The sequence below is a fragment of the Oryza glaberrima genome, chromosome 12 (genome assembly GCF_000147395.1).
Source record: "Oryza glaberrima chromosome 12, OglaRS2, whole genome shotgun sequence".
NCBI lineage: Eukaryota > Viridiplantae > Streptophyta > Magnoliopsida > Poales > Poaceae > Oryza > Oryza glaberrima.
The window spans coordinates 1,996,265-2,010,687 of NC_068337.1; positions in this window are offsets into that span (position 1 = coordinate 1,996,265).

Consider the following 14,423-nt stretch of genomic DNA (forward strand, 5'->3'; position numbering starts at 1 on the left):
CGAGCGCGCATATATTATAGCGGAACAGTTATTTTTGGACAGATAAAAAATTAAATCTGGGTCAGTCCGGACCAGGTCAAATATTAAAAATCTTTGATTTTCGGTCAAGCACGCATATATTATAGCAGAATGGTTTTTTTGATGGATAAAAGTTTAAGTCCACGACCGTCCGGACCTGATCGAATATTAAAAAACATTGATTTTCGGTCGAGCGCGATTATAGCGAAACGGTTTTTTTTCGACATAAACAATTAAGTTCGGGTCAGTCCGGACCAGGTAGAATATTAAAATTCATTTATTTTCGATCGAGCGTGCATATATTATAGCAGAACGGTTTTTTTTAACAAATAAAAAATTAAGTTAGGGTCAGTTCGGACCAGGTCGAATATTAAACATCGTTGATTTTTTGGTCGAGCGCGCATATATTATAGCCGAACGTTTTTTTGGCAGATAAAAAGTTAAGTCCGCGACAGTCCGGACCGGGTCGAATGTTGAAAATCATTAATTTTTGGTCAAGCGCGCATATATTATAGTGGAATGGTTCTTTTTGACAGATAAAAGATTAAGTCCGCGACCATCCGGACCGGGTCGAATATTTGGTCGAGCGCACATATATAATAGCGGAACGGTTTTTTTGGACAGATAAAAAATTAAGTCCGCGACCGTCCGGACTGGGTCGAATATTAAAAATCGTTGATTTTTTATCGAGCGCGTATATATTATAGCGGAACAGTTATTTTTGGACAGATAAAAATTAAATCCGGGTCAGTCCAGACCGGGTCGAATATTAAAAATCGTTGATTTTCAGTCAAGTGCGCATATATTATAGCGGAATGGTTTTTTTTGACAGATAAAAGTTTAAGTCCGCGACCGTCCGGACCTGGTCGAATATTAAAAAACGTTGATTTTCGGTCGAGCGTGCATATATTACAGCGGAACGGTTTTTTTTCATAAAAAGTTAAGTTTGGGTCTGGACCGGGTCGAATATTAAAAATCGTTGATTTTCGGTCGAGCACGCATATATTATAGCGGAACAGTAATTTTTGGACAGATAAAAAATTAAATCCGGGTCATTCCGGACCGGGTCGAATATTAAAAATCGTTGTTTTTCGGTCGAGTGCGCATATATAGAAATGGTTTTCTTGGACGGATAAAAGTTTAAGTCCGCGATCATCCGAACCTGGTCGAATATTAAAAATCTTTGGTAAGAGCAACCACAGGAATTTTACGATAAGACTAACCACGTAGATTATAATCTAATTAAGCAATAGCATACTATTCACTACTCTCGAGTTCTCCCTAGACAGGAAAGCCTTATCCCCCTCATTCATCAGTTCATTCACTGCATCATCCTTTTCCCAATCTTCCAGAGACATGGTGTTAGGATCCACGAGAACAGGAACAAGAACACACACGCAACGATATGGGTTGGGCTTCATCGTTCTTGATGGTCTAACTTGCTCTTGAGTACTGGTCTGGATATCCTCCTCCTCATCTTGGTGCCTTATTCCTTCAGGGTCTTGATCATCAGCAGGTTCTTCCTCAGCTTCAGGTTCTCCTTCCTTCTCCTCCTCTTCAGCTGGAACAATCATGTCAGGTAGGCACCTGACAATCCCCTCCCCTTGAGTTTTGGCTTGTCCCCAAGCCAAAGCATCAGGAAAACGTGTCTTCAAATCCTCCAGATCTTCCCAAGTTGCTTGCTCTGGTACAGTATGAGACCAGTGAATTAGCACCTGAGTAATAACAGAATTACCTTTCTTGGTAAGTCTCTGATCAAGAATGGCAAGAGGAAACTGCCAGGAAGCCCCTTCAGAGGGCAGCTGAAGAGAAGCTTGTTGCATAAAGCCCTTGGCCGGTTTCAAAAGAGAAACATGGAACACAGGATGGACAGAACTAGTTTCAGGTAGCTGAAGCTTATATGCAACTGTGCCCAATTTGTCAATAATTTGGAAAGGACCATAATATTTGAAGGCCAATTTGTGATTAGCTCTTGGAGCTACTGAACTTTGAACATATGGCTGCAACTTCAGATATACCCAATCTCCAAGTGTGAATTGCCTAAAACTTCTTTTCTTGTCAGCAAAATGTTTCATCTGCTGCTGTGCCCTGTGGAGGTGTTGTTGCACTAATTGTTGCATGAACTTCCTGTCTCGTAGCCAAACAGACAGTTCTGGAATAGCACAGTCTCTACTGCTGATACCAAAATGATTTGGATGACCATATAGCACCTCAAAGGGAGTTGTGCCCAAAGAAGAATGGTAGGTACTGTTGTACCAATATTCAGCTAAATGAAGCCAGGAATACCATTTGGAAGGAGTAGAGTGAACAAAACATCTCAGATAGATTTCCACGCACTGGTTTACCCTTTCAGTCTGGCCATCTGACTGTGGTGATAAGCAGAACTGTAGTGTAATTTGGTACTAGCTCTTAGAAATAGTTTCTCCCACAGTTGACTAGTAAATATTTTGTCTCTATCAGAAACAATAGTTTGAGGCAACCCATGTAACTTATAGATGTGATACATGTAAGCTTGAGCTACATCAATTGCAGTAAAGGGATGTTTAAGGGCAACAAAGTGTGCATACTTGGAAAACCTGTCAACAACCACCAAAATGCAATTATAACATGCTGACTTAGGTAGTCCTTCAATGAAGTCCAAGGAGACTGCTTGTCAAGAACCCTCAGGTACAGGTAGAGGTTGCAGAAGGCCAGGGTACTTTAGTGTAACGACCCGATTTTCGTTCGGAGTTAAAAATCATTTAATAATGCATTCTCTAGAAATTAAATAAAAATTAAAGCAATTTAATCAAGTGAAATAATGGGAGAATTAAAATTTTCCCTTAAAAATCATTGGCCGAGAATATTTTGTAATATTCTTTGTGCCCTAAAATACTCTCCAGATTTTTCCGCGAATTTTCGGAGCTCAATAAATAATTATAACAATACAAAGTTCATATAATCAAATTAAATTAAAAAAAGAAAACAAAATAAAACCTTCCCTTCCTCCTTGGGCCATTTTCGGCCCATGTCCCTTTCCCCTCCCGCGGCCCGCGCCCCTCTCTCCCTCTCTCGGCCGGCCTTCCCTTCCTCTCTCGGGCCGTCGGCCCGTCTCCCTCAAGTCTGCTTTGTGTCCCCGTGCCGGTCTCCACCCTCCTCCCCTCGCTGACAGGTGGGACCGGTGGCCCCACCCGTCAGGCCCATCCCCTTCCTCCGGCTCCAACCGCCGCCATGGACGCCCGAGCCGCCCCACGACGCCGCCTCCTCCGCGCGTCTCCCCGCTCCCGCGCGCGTGTGGACGTGGTCCACCCCACATCCTCCCCTTCCTCCACGTTCTCCCCCATTTTCCCAAAGAATCGGCGCCGTTCGAGCCTCACTCGCCCACGTCGCCGGAGCTCCCTCCGCCGGCGGTTGCCGCCCACCTCGGCCACGATCTCCTCCTCAGGGGCCTATAAAAATGCATCCCGCACCTCCCTATCCCCTTTTCCCCAAACTCCCGAGCACGCCGCACCTTTTACCGCCCTCCCCACGCCGAACCGTGCGCCGCCGCCCGCCGGAGCTCTCCAGCCGCGCGCCGCCGCCGTTTCCGCCGCCCCGCGCTGCGCCGAGGCCACCTCCGGCCTCGCCGCTCCACGCCGCACTCCGGCCACCACCTCTCTTCCCCTAGCCATCGCCGAAACCCCACCGCCACCACACACCCGAGCCGTTGCCCTTTCCACCGCCTCCAGCCGCTCCCCTCCGGCGAGACAGGCCTCGCCCGGCCGTGCTGCCGCCACCCTCAGCACCGCTACGCCCCACCGCTCCTCGGCGTCCACTCTTCTTCGCCAAAAACCCGTCGGAGTTCCACTCCCCTCGCGCCCGGTGAGCTCCCCTAATTCCTTCGCCTTCGGTCGGTTTTTCCCATTGTCTCACGCCTTCTCCCATCCTCCTAACCCTACCACTGCATTCCCCATGTCCTCGCAGCCGCCGTCCGCCGGTTCCCGCTCGCGGAACGCCGTCGCCGTTGCCTTCTCAAGGAGCTGCCACCACCGTCCCGTCGCTTTCTCGCTGATTGCGCGAGCTCGGTGACCACTCCCCTCCATCTCCCTTTTTTCTCCCCTTCGCCGGCTGCCTCCCATGCCCGCTGTCGCGCCGCGTCGTGTCGCAGGTGTCGTCGCCGGTGGCCGCATCCGGCCCGTGCGTGCCATTGTCCTCCGGTCGCCCGCCTCGTTCCGCGTCGCCCGCTGCCGCCGGTGGCCGCATGCCGCCGCCGCACCTTGGCTCGGCCGGGCCGGCTTTGAGGCGCGCCTGTGCCTTGGCCGCGCCGCGCCGTCGCCCTCTCGCTTGCGCCGCCGCCCGCGTGCGCCGCCGCCACTCCCGTGCCGTCGTGTGCCATCGCTCGGCCGGGCCGGTCTCGGCCGCGCCCGTGCCCTCGCTGGCTGTCTCCCCCCTTAGCCGCCCGATCGGCTTGGCCGATCTAGCCCGTCCAACCCGTGGACCGGCGGTGGACCGCCCTTGTGGTCCCGGTCCACGGTGGACCGCTTCCTTGCCCGCTGACGTGTGGGGCCCGCTGGCCTCTTTGATGACGTCAGAGCTTAAACTTTTCCTTTGAGAAAATTATTAATAATTGCGCAATAAATCTAATTTAATTCTAGAAATTTATTTAAATGGCTCCAATCTTCTAAAATTCATATCTAATTCATTCGAACTCTAAATTGAGCCATTCAACTTGCAAAATTCATCTAATCGTTTTGCGTGCCAGCGTGTAGAATCCGTCGTTTCGGAAGATCGCGGTCGCAAGGATAAGAGTTCGGAAGATTGTTTGAAGAAGCAAGGCAAGTCACACATTCCCCTTGAGCATGTTGATCCCAATTTATAAATGTTTTATCGTTTGCAAATAAATACGCATGTTTTGCTAATTACATGGGATCAGGGTTTACCTATCTGCTCGCTTGTGTCATGTTTATTTGATATCTGTCCTTTGTCAACCTTGGGTGATAAATCGACTAGCTTGTGTTACTTTGATTACCTAGCTAGAACTATACGCTTAGCCATGCTTATTTACCACTAGCTCAGTTGATGGGATAATTGCAGTTTTAGACCTGTTAGTATCATGACGAGCTGCGTGCTCAAGACATCCGGCCATGTTCCATGGTCGTAAGTATCGAACTAAAACGCGACTGAATGGTGGGCTGTGGGTGCATGGTTTTGCTGGTCGCACCCATGGCAATTAAGGATCGGTTCGCGGGAAACCCTGGAAGACATACAGCACTTGCCACAAGCGGGAATGGGTAACTGCCTGACTTGAAATATAGCTTTTCTCTGGCTGACGCATCCAGGCAAGGGTGGGCGTGATGGAGGGGGTGGGCCCTGCGACGGCTTCTGTCGCTTTCGGATTCACCTAGGCACGAGAGGGGACTGCCCGCTGCCTGCTGGGGGCGGGGGTGAAACCTGAGGTGTGGTGTGCTTGGTCAGAGCGGGTTATATGAAGGGTCTTGTCACAATCACTCGACATGGTGACGTGTCCGGCCGGGCACGGTGACATGCTGGTGGATTGTGTCTTGTGGGTACAGTTGTGCACCTCTGGCTAGAGTAAAACTATTCGAATAGCCGTGCCCGCGGTTATGGGCGATCGACCAGATTCACCGTGATTAGTCTCACACTTAATAAATCGACCCAATGCACTGTAGTTCAGGTGGGTTGGTTGGGCCTGTTCAACGTGGTGTAGCGTTGATCAGTGGAGATTTAATATTACCTTAATTACTCAATTGTTTTACTATTTGCTCAATAAAATGTTTTACAACCGCCTTTATGCAAATAGCCACAAGCGATCCTTGTATCCCCTTGCATGTTTGTATCGTTGGTGTGGCTTGCTGAGTACGGTGGTTGTACTCAGCCTTGCTATTATTTTCCCCCTTTTCAGAAATGTAGTGCTTCTGAGCTGAAGACGAAGTTAGAAGACCAAGGTTCAGACCCCAGTTGAGTTTTTGCCTGTGGAGTGGAGCTGAAGCCCCGCTAGGATCGCCTTTTTCTGCTGCTGCTGCTTTCGTTTCGGTGTGAGGACTAAGTGCCTCTTCTGTAAGTATTTTACGCTTTATTTACGTTTGGATCTGTATATTTACTTGTCGTTTTGTGTACCCTGGCTGGTCCTGGACAGGGATTTAATACACAAAATAGTCTGGAAATTTGGGCTAAATTTCTGGGCGTGACATTTAGTCTGTCTGGTTTGGCCTGCAACAAACCTGACAACTTTGTACTGACTCCTTAATCATTTTCTTCATGTTAGGCCAAGCAAACAGATGTTTAATCTTTCTATATGTGACAGGGAAACCAGAATGTCCTCCAACTGGACTGGCATGTAATTCTTGAATAAGTTTAAACTGCAGCTCAAGATTGTTGCCCACCCAAATTCTATTCTTGTACCTAATGATTCCATTGTCAAGAGAATAATGAGTGTGTTTCTCAGGATGAATGGCCAGAGTAGATAGCAGTTTAGCTGCCTGTGTGTCCTCATATCCCTGGGTAACTTCCATAAGCCATTGGGGTACAATGGAAGAGATAGCCAAGATTTCTGAATCTGAATCCTAAAATTTCCTAGAAAGTGCATCTGCTGCAGCATTAGAACTCCCTTTCTTATAACAAATTTTATATTGCAATCCCAACAGTTTGGTAAAGGCCTTATGCTGCCATGGTGTATGCAGCCTCTGATCTGACAAGTGCATGAGACTGTGGTGTTCAGTCAAAATCATGAATTCACCATGTTGTAAATAAGATCTCCAGTGATCCACTGCCATTAAAATCGCCATACATTCCTTCTCATAGGTGGAAAGACCTCTGGTTCTTGGCCCCAATGCCTTGCTAACATAAGCAATAGGATGCTTATCCTGAGAAAGTACTGCTCCTATTCCACATTCACTAGCATCTGTCTCAACATTAAAAGTTTTCTGAAAATCAGGGAGGGCTAACACAGGAGCAGAGGCCAGAGCTTGCTTAAGGGTGTTAAATGCATTGTCGGTCTCAGTGGTCCAGACATAAGGAACTCCCTTTCTCAACAGTTGTGTGAGAGGTTTACTGATAATTCCAAAATTTTTAACAAATTTTCTATAGTAACCAGCTAAGCCCAAGAACCCTCTTAACTTTTTAGTGGAAACAGGAACAGCCCAATCCAACACATCCTGAATTTTACTAGGGTCTGTAGCAACTCCATTAACTCCAATAATGTGACCCAAATAGGACAGTTGTTGTTGGGCAAAGGAGCACTTACTAATTTTTACCCTCCAATGATGATCCCTGAGTAATTGCAACACCAGCTTGAGATGTTCCAGATGGCTAGTAAGAGTTGGACTGTAAATGAGTATATCATCGAAGAATACTAAGGCAAACTTCCTAAGAACAGATTTCAATGTGTCATTCATGGCCTTCAAGAAGGTTGCTGGTGCTCCAGTCAATCCAAAAGACATCACCTTATACTCATAATGCCCTGAATGTGTTTGGAATGCAGTTTTAGGTTCTTCCCCTTCAGCCATTCTAATCTGGTGGTATCCTGATCGGAGATCAAGTTTAGTGAACCATTTTGCACCAGTAAGCTCATCAAGTAATTCTTCTATAACTGGTACTGGATACTTAGTCTTGACAGTTATGTTGTTGAGTTGTCTGTAGTCAATCACCAACCTCCATGTACCATCTTTCTTCTTAACAAGTATAGCTGGTGATGAAAAGGGGCTTTGGCTATGTTGGATTACACCAGAACTCAACATCTCAGTAATTTGCTTCTCAATTTCGTCTTTAAGGGCTGGATTATGTCGGTAAGGCCTGAGGTTGATGGGTTTAGCACCAGGTATAAGATTGATTGTATGATCACAAGCTCTTCTAGGTGGTAACCCTTCAGGTTCTTGAAAAATGTCATGAAAGTCTTGAATAATTCCCTTGACAGTTTCAGGTACACTAGAGTTCTGTTCATGAGTAACAAACTGCAGCTGCACCAAATAGCTTAAGGATCCCTGTCTGTTCAACCCATACAACTGATGGTTGGTGATAGAAGAGCATTGTACAGATTTAGGTAATATTCCTTGGAGTCTGACAAGATTTCCCTGGTATAGAAATTCCATCCATTTGTTAGCCCAGTCTACCTGTATTGGACTAAAGATTTCTCTGATACCAGATTGTAAGGATCCACAAGAACAGGAACAAGAGCACACACGCAACGATATGGATTTGGCAACTAATTGGTAGTCTACTGCTCTAATCCGACAGGATTAAGCCTTCCGCCGCCTTCGCTGCCTAGTTGCCAGTTCATACCATTCATCTTGGGTTCCTTTGTTTTATACAAGTATCAGGTACATTACCCACTCTCTCTCTCTCTCGAATTCGCATCACACACGCAACAGCCAGCTGTACAGGGGCTGGCTGGTTTACACAGCCCATTCAGGCCCATGGTAACGGGGGTTGGGCTTCATCGTTCTTGATGGTCTAACTTGCTCTTGAGTACTGGTCTGGATATCCTCCTCCTCATCTTGGCGCCTTATTCCTTCAGGGTCTTGATCATCAGCAGATTCTTCCTCAGCTTCAGGTTCTCCTTCCTTCTCCTCCTCTTCAGCTGGAACAATCATGTCAGGTAGGTACCTGACACATGGGGAGCAGCAAACAAAATCAACATACAACAGGGATGGCGAGCTCGATGGTTGGCGGAGCAAGCTCGGGCGCATAGCCGAGCTGCGTACTGGGCAGAGCAAGCGAGGCGGCGGTTGGCCGACGAGCTCGCACGGCCGCGCGACAGGAGCGAGCTACCGCCGTGGCCATCACAGTCACAGGCTCGAGCAGCTGGCAACCTCGAGTTGCTTCTTCCCCTTGTTTTTTTTTCTAATTGGATTGCTTCCTATTCCTATCCTCCACCAGAGTTCTCAGTTGCTTTGCTTTTGTTCGTATAAGTTCTTGTTTACTGCTTGATTGCCTCAGCCTTACACGAAGGAAAAGAAAAATGAGGTCGGAGTGGATGTTATTTTTCCTGTGTTTTTCCTTTGTAATCAGCAGCAAAGATTTTCGTACAACTTGTTTGTGCCTTCCGAATGATAGGAAAGGAAAAAAAATCCCGGTGAACAGTATTCCTCCAAAAAAAACCCTTAATCCAAAGAGGCCCTAACTGGTAACTGTGTTACGAAACGATAGGCAAACAAACGATAAAAAACAATATATCAATCACATCATAGAAGATACGGGATTTAACGTAGAAAACCCTTCCAAAGCAGGAGAGAAAAAACCACGGGCTTCAGCCAGCAAAATATCTTTACTATATCGGGGTGAGGTTACAATGTAAAACGGCGGCTTACAACAGGTATATATATGAGGTGGAACCCTAAAAGGGATGACAATAAGTACCGTGGGGCTCCGCCCCCGCACCCCTAGGCGTCCCCAAGTGCACTACCCAATGGGCCAGCTTTAGCCTCCGCTTTGCCCTGGTAGAAGCTGGCCTTTATTAAGTACAAATAAATTTGGATCACAACTCAACATCTAGCAATATGAGGTGCTTGGCGTTGTTGATGGCGTTGAACACGTCCTCCCAGCCCACCCTTGCTGGTAGTGCGCGCCGCCGGCGAGCGGGGTCATCGGCCCGAACGTGTCCGGCACGTGCGCGTCCTGGTACCAGGTGACCCTGCACCCGGTGTGTTGCTTGAAGTAGGTGCACGGCACGTCGGCGTCGCCGACGCCAGTGCCAGCGCCCCACCACTTCCCGTCGCCGTCGACGGTGATGACCTCGCCGGACAGGAGGTCCGCGAAGGGGAGGTAGGCACGGCCGATAAGCGCGGCGCCGATGGGCACCGAGACCTTTACGGAGAAGACGACATTGTCGCCGAAGTAGGAGCAGTACAAGTGGAAGCGCTCGTCCCACCGCGGGTTCACAGGCTCATCGTCGATGACCCGCGTCCGGCCGAGCCATGCCTTGCCGAGGTCCACCATCGCATACAGTCGTGTCCCGCCCTGCCCAACCCCGATCGTCTTCTCCACCCCTTCCCACCACTGCAAACATAAACACAAACACCATGAGAATGCAGTTAAGAAGCAGAAAAACATTGGTGAGGTTTGATCGATCTAGCTCCATGGACACCATCACTGACCTTACAGATGCCCTCGAGGGTGTTGGCAACTTCAGTGGCATGGATGCGGGAGCAGGAGGTGGGCGTGGGCGGGAGGCGCCGGGAGCGGCGATGAGAGGAAGAAGAAGGCGGGGGCGAGCGGCGACGAGAGGAAGAAGAAGGCGGAGGCGTGCAGCACTAATGGGCCAACCCTATCAGGAATCCATGCGCAATTACAGAATTAACCCACCTAAAAACTGAATTTACAAGAATACCACATGATTTTTTTTCACAATTACCCTTCTAATACACTACTACACCTTTATATTAGGTTTAGCAGCAACGAATTTCCACCCTTAGATCTCATCTCTTCAACAGTCCATATTCATTTAGAGGTACACTAAAATAATCCAAAATATAATATATTTTGAAACGGGGGAGTATGGTTTAGGAGAGAGGGGGACTTCTCGATGAACTCAAAGTCCTCTTCAACGTTACTCCCTCCGTCCATAATATAAGGGATTTTGACTTTTTTGTTTACACTGTTTAACCATTCGTCTTATTCAAAAAATTTTGGAATTATTATTTATTTTATTTGTGACTTACTTTATTATCCAAAGTACTTTAAGTATAACTTTTTATTTTTTATATTTATACAAATTTTTTGAATAAGATGAGTGGTCAAACAGTGGAAATAAAAAGTTAAAATCCCTTATATTATGAGACGGAGGGAGTAGTAAACAATACTGAATATATAGCTAAAAGTTACTATATATTTTAGGATAAAGAAAGTATATATATTTGTAATTCAAATTAGACTACAAATGTATCTATATTTGAACTATAAATATGTATATTTTGAGATAAAGGGAGCTTGGGAGTTCTAAATAGAAAAGCGAGGCCACATTTGGAACGAATTTCATGAAAATTAAACTAAGCATTCCGAAAGAGCATGTGTGCGGTTAGAAATGTGATGTGACGACTGACGACTTCATCGTGCAAGGTGCAAGATAGCAATGTTATCAGTAGCGATATACTACTATAGTAATGATAGATCACACACACGCATGAATTGTCTGTTGCTGATGCCTGATGGTGTTATTTCGGTGGAGATACCATTTTGTATGCATGGTACTCGTATATAGTATGGCTGTTGCGGCCATCTGCCTCTCTACTGTATCTCAACAGTGAACTCGTGTGCTGCACCAACGCACGAGCAGCCAGTCCGTCCGGCTGTGGATCAAATCCGCACCGAGAGGCCGCGCGAGCATCAGCCCATCGGCCGGAACGGCCTTGTGGCGTACGTGTGGCCCATATAAGTTGGGTCGGAACGGGACTGTGGTGTACGTGAGGGCCATATAAGTTGGGCCGGAACGAGACTGTGATGTACGTGCGTGCAGCCCATATAAATTAGGCCGGATAGGGACTGTGGTGTAGGTGACGCCCATATAATTTGAGGAATAAGTTCACTTTGTGACCCTCAACTGTGATCGAAATCTAATGGAATAAGTTCATCTGAGGTCCCTTAACTTGTCAACGAATCCAATTTTTGTCCTTCAACCGGAAAACCAGATACAAGAGGTCCCTCAACTATCAAAACCGGTGCACTCAAGATCCCTAAGCGGTTTAGATGGCGGTTTTGGCTGACGTGGCGCCTACGTATTTAGTTTGACTCAGTCTTCATCTGATGTGGCACTTACGTGGCAATTCGATCCAAAAATAATAATAATACCCATGGGACCCACATGTCAATTTCACACACAAAATAATAAAAAATGGTGGGACCCACCCGGACCCCACATGTCATCCTCAATCCCCTCCTTTTCTCTCTATCCCCTCTCTCTCCCCCCTGCACTGATAGGTTGTTCCCAGCGGCGGTGGGGAGCAGCGGCACGGGAAGGGGTCGCTGCCTCACCGGAGTAGCGGCGACGGCGCCCGGCGAGGAGGGAGCCGCGGCAACGAGGAGGCACAGCGGCGGGGAGGTAACCATGCTGCATGGCGCAAGCACCGCTCTCCTCCTCCTCCTCAGCGGCCCCGGGGTCGGGATCTCCCGCGGGGCCCTCGCTGACGGTGGCTGCAGCCGAGAGATGGCGGCGGCGGCGGCGGATGGCTCCTCCGATGACTCAATGGAAGGACTCATCGCTTCCTCCGCCTCGGCGTCGAGGCCTCCTCCTCCTCCTCCGGCTCCTCGCTCGTGCTGGGTGCAGACGCCGGTGACGTGGCGGTCTGAGTCTTCATCTTCTTCTTCTTCCTCCACAGGGGCGGCGGCTGCCGGCTGCACCTCCTCCGCCTCGCCAACCGCCTTCCGCCATAGCCGCCACCTCCTCCACCGCCGAGGAACGCCGTGGCTCCCTCCTCGATCGCCGGCCACCTCCCGCCGCTCCTCCCTTTCTTGCCAGGCGCCGTCGGTCGTAGCCAACAGCTTCAGGGTGTCAACAAGAAGTAACAACAAGAAGAAGGCATACAGAACAAGCCGCGCACAATTTTCCTGGGTGACCCGGGAGCCGTTGTCGTTTGAGTGGTTCAAAGGAGTGATGAATGAGGTTGCTGAAATGGACAAGGATAGGCCAGCAGTATATTGATGGTGTTGGTGATCAATTCGTTATGCAATTTCGACCAGGGTGTGTCATAGAGCTGCACAAGGATGCGCCGCCGAACACCGCATCGTGCTTCGCCCATCCGTTGGTCTCCGACGAGAAGACGTCCAAGGTGATGCCGATTCCCGCCGCCGCCCCGCTGGCTTCGCGCGTCGCCGCTTCGGCCGCCGTCGCCCCACTCCGCCCGTCGCCCTGTAGGGAAGAAGAGAGAGAGGATAGTGGGAAGACAGAAGGAGATGATGGCATATGGGGCCCACGTAGGTCCCACCATTTTTTTATTATTTTGTGTGTGAAACTGACATGTGGGTCCTACGGGTTTTATTATTTTTTCAGATCGAATTGCCACGTAAGCGCCACGTCAATGCCACGTTAGATATAGACCGAGTCAAACTAGCCACGTAGGCGCCACATCAGCCAAAACCGCCATCTAAACCACCGAGGGACCTTCAGTGCACCGGTTTTGATAGTTGAGGGACCTCTTGTATATGGTTTTTCGGTTGAAGGACGAAAATCGGATTTGTTGACAAGTTAAGGGACCTCAGATGAACTTATTCCAAATCTAATCCATGACTCTAAACCACAAAACCGGATATCTCGACCCGCAAACTCCTAAATCGTGTGCAATTTGACTCCCTCGACGGTTTTGGAGGGCGATTTTGCTGAGGTGGCGCCACGTGGCACTTACATGGCGATATTTGACCAAATCTTTGTTCCACGTGGCGTTGACGTGGCACTTAGGTGTGGGGCTCACATGTCAGTCCTCTTCCTTCTTCCTCCTTCCTCTCTCTTTCTCTCCCCTTCTTCCCCTTCAGCCGGCGGCAAGCGGCAAGAACGAGCGCGCGTCGTCGGTGGATGGGCGCCGTGGAGCCGCTCGAGGGGCAGCCTGGTGGCATCCCGCCACATCAGCTCGGCGAGCTCGAGCTCCCGCAGCAGGCCGCCGACGAGCTCCACGTGCTGCCCCAGCCGCCGGCACGCGTCCCAGCGGTGCGCCGCCTGCACGACCATGGAGACCAGCCCCAGCGCGTCCACGCCGACCAGCTGCGCCACCCTCAACGCCTGCCTAAGCGCGCCCCACAGGCCGTTCGCCATGGCCAATCCCCGCTGGGAGCTGCTCAAGAAGGACAACACCTACGTCTACATGTGTGGTCTCAAGGGCATGGAGAAGGGCGTCGACGACATCATGATCGACCTCGCTGCAAAAGACGATACTACTACTTTTTTTTTGTTCTTCGCTAATAATCTCTATCTCTATTCGTTCGATTTCTAATTTCTTTCGTCCTTTCTTGCATTATATATTATATTGTGTTCAACCATGTAGGCATCGACTGGATGGACTACAAGAAGCAGCGCATCCGCTCGCCCAGTCGCCCACCGGGAAAGTTGCTTCGCCCATTGGCTCCTCCGGCCCGGACAGCTCGGCCGTCGCTGGAGCGGCGACAACGGCGAGCAGCGGAGACGCGGCCGTGGCAGGGAACGAAGACGGCGGCCGTCGTCACAGTCGCAGTTCCTAGTCGGACGCCGTCGCAGCTCCTAGCCAAACGCTGCCCGCCCTTGGAGCAGTAGAACCGGGACAATGGCCACCGCCGCCCATCGCCGAACGGCAGAGGAGGCGGCCTCCGCGCCACCGCGCTCCCACCAGCCACTCCGAGCCCCACAACAAGCACTCCTCCGGCCGCAAGCGTGTGCAGGAGGCTGCGCAGCCGCATCGCTGCAAGCCGCGTCGTCGGTGGAGGTGTCAGGGTGACGGCTGCTGCGACGCCTCGGAAGGAGGAGTACGGCG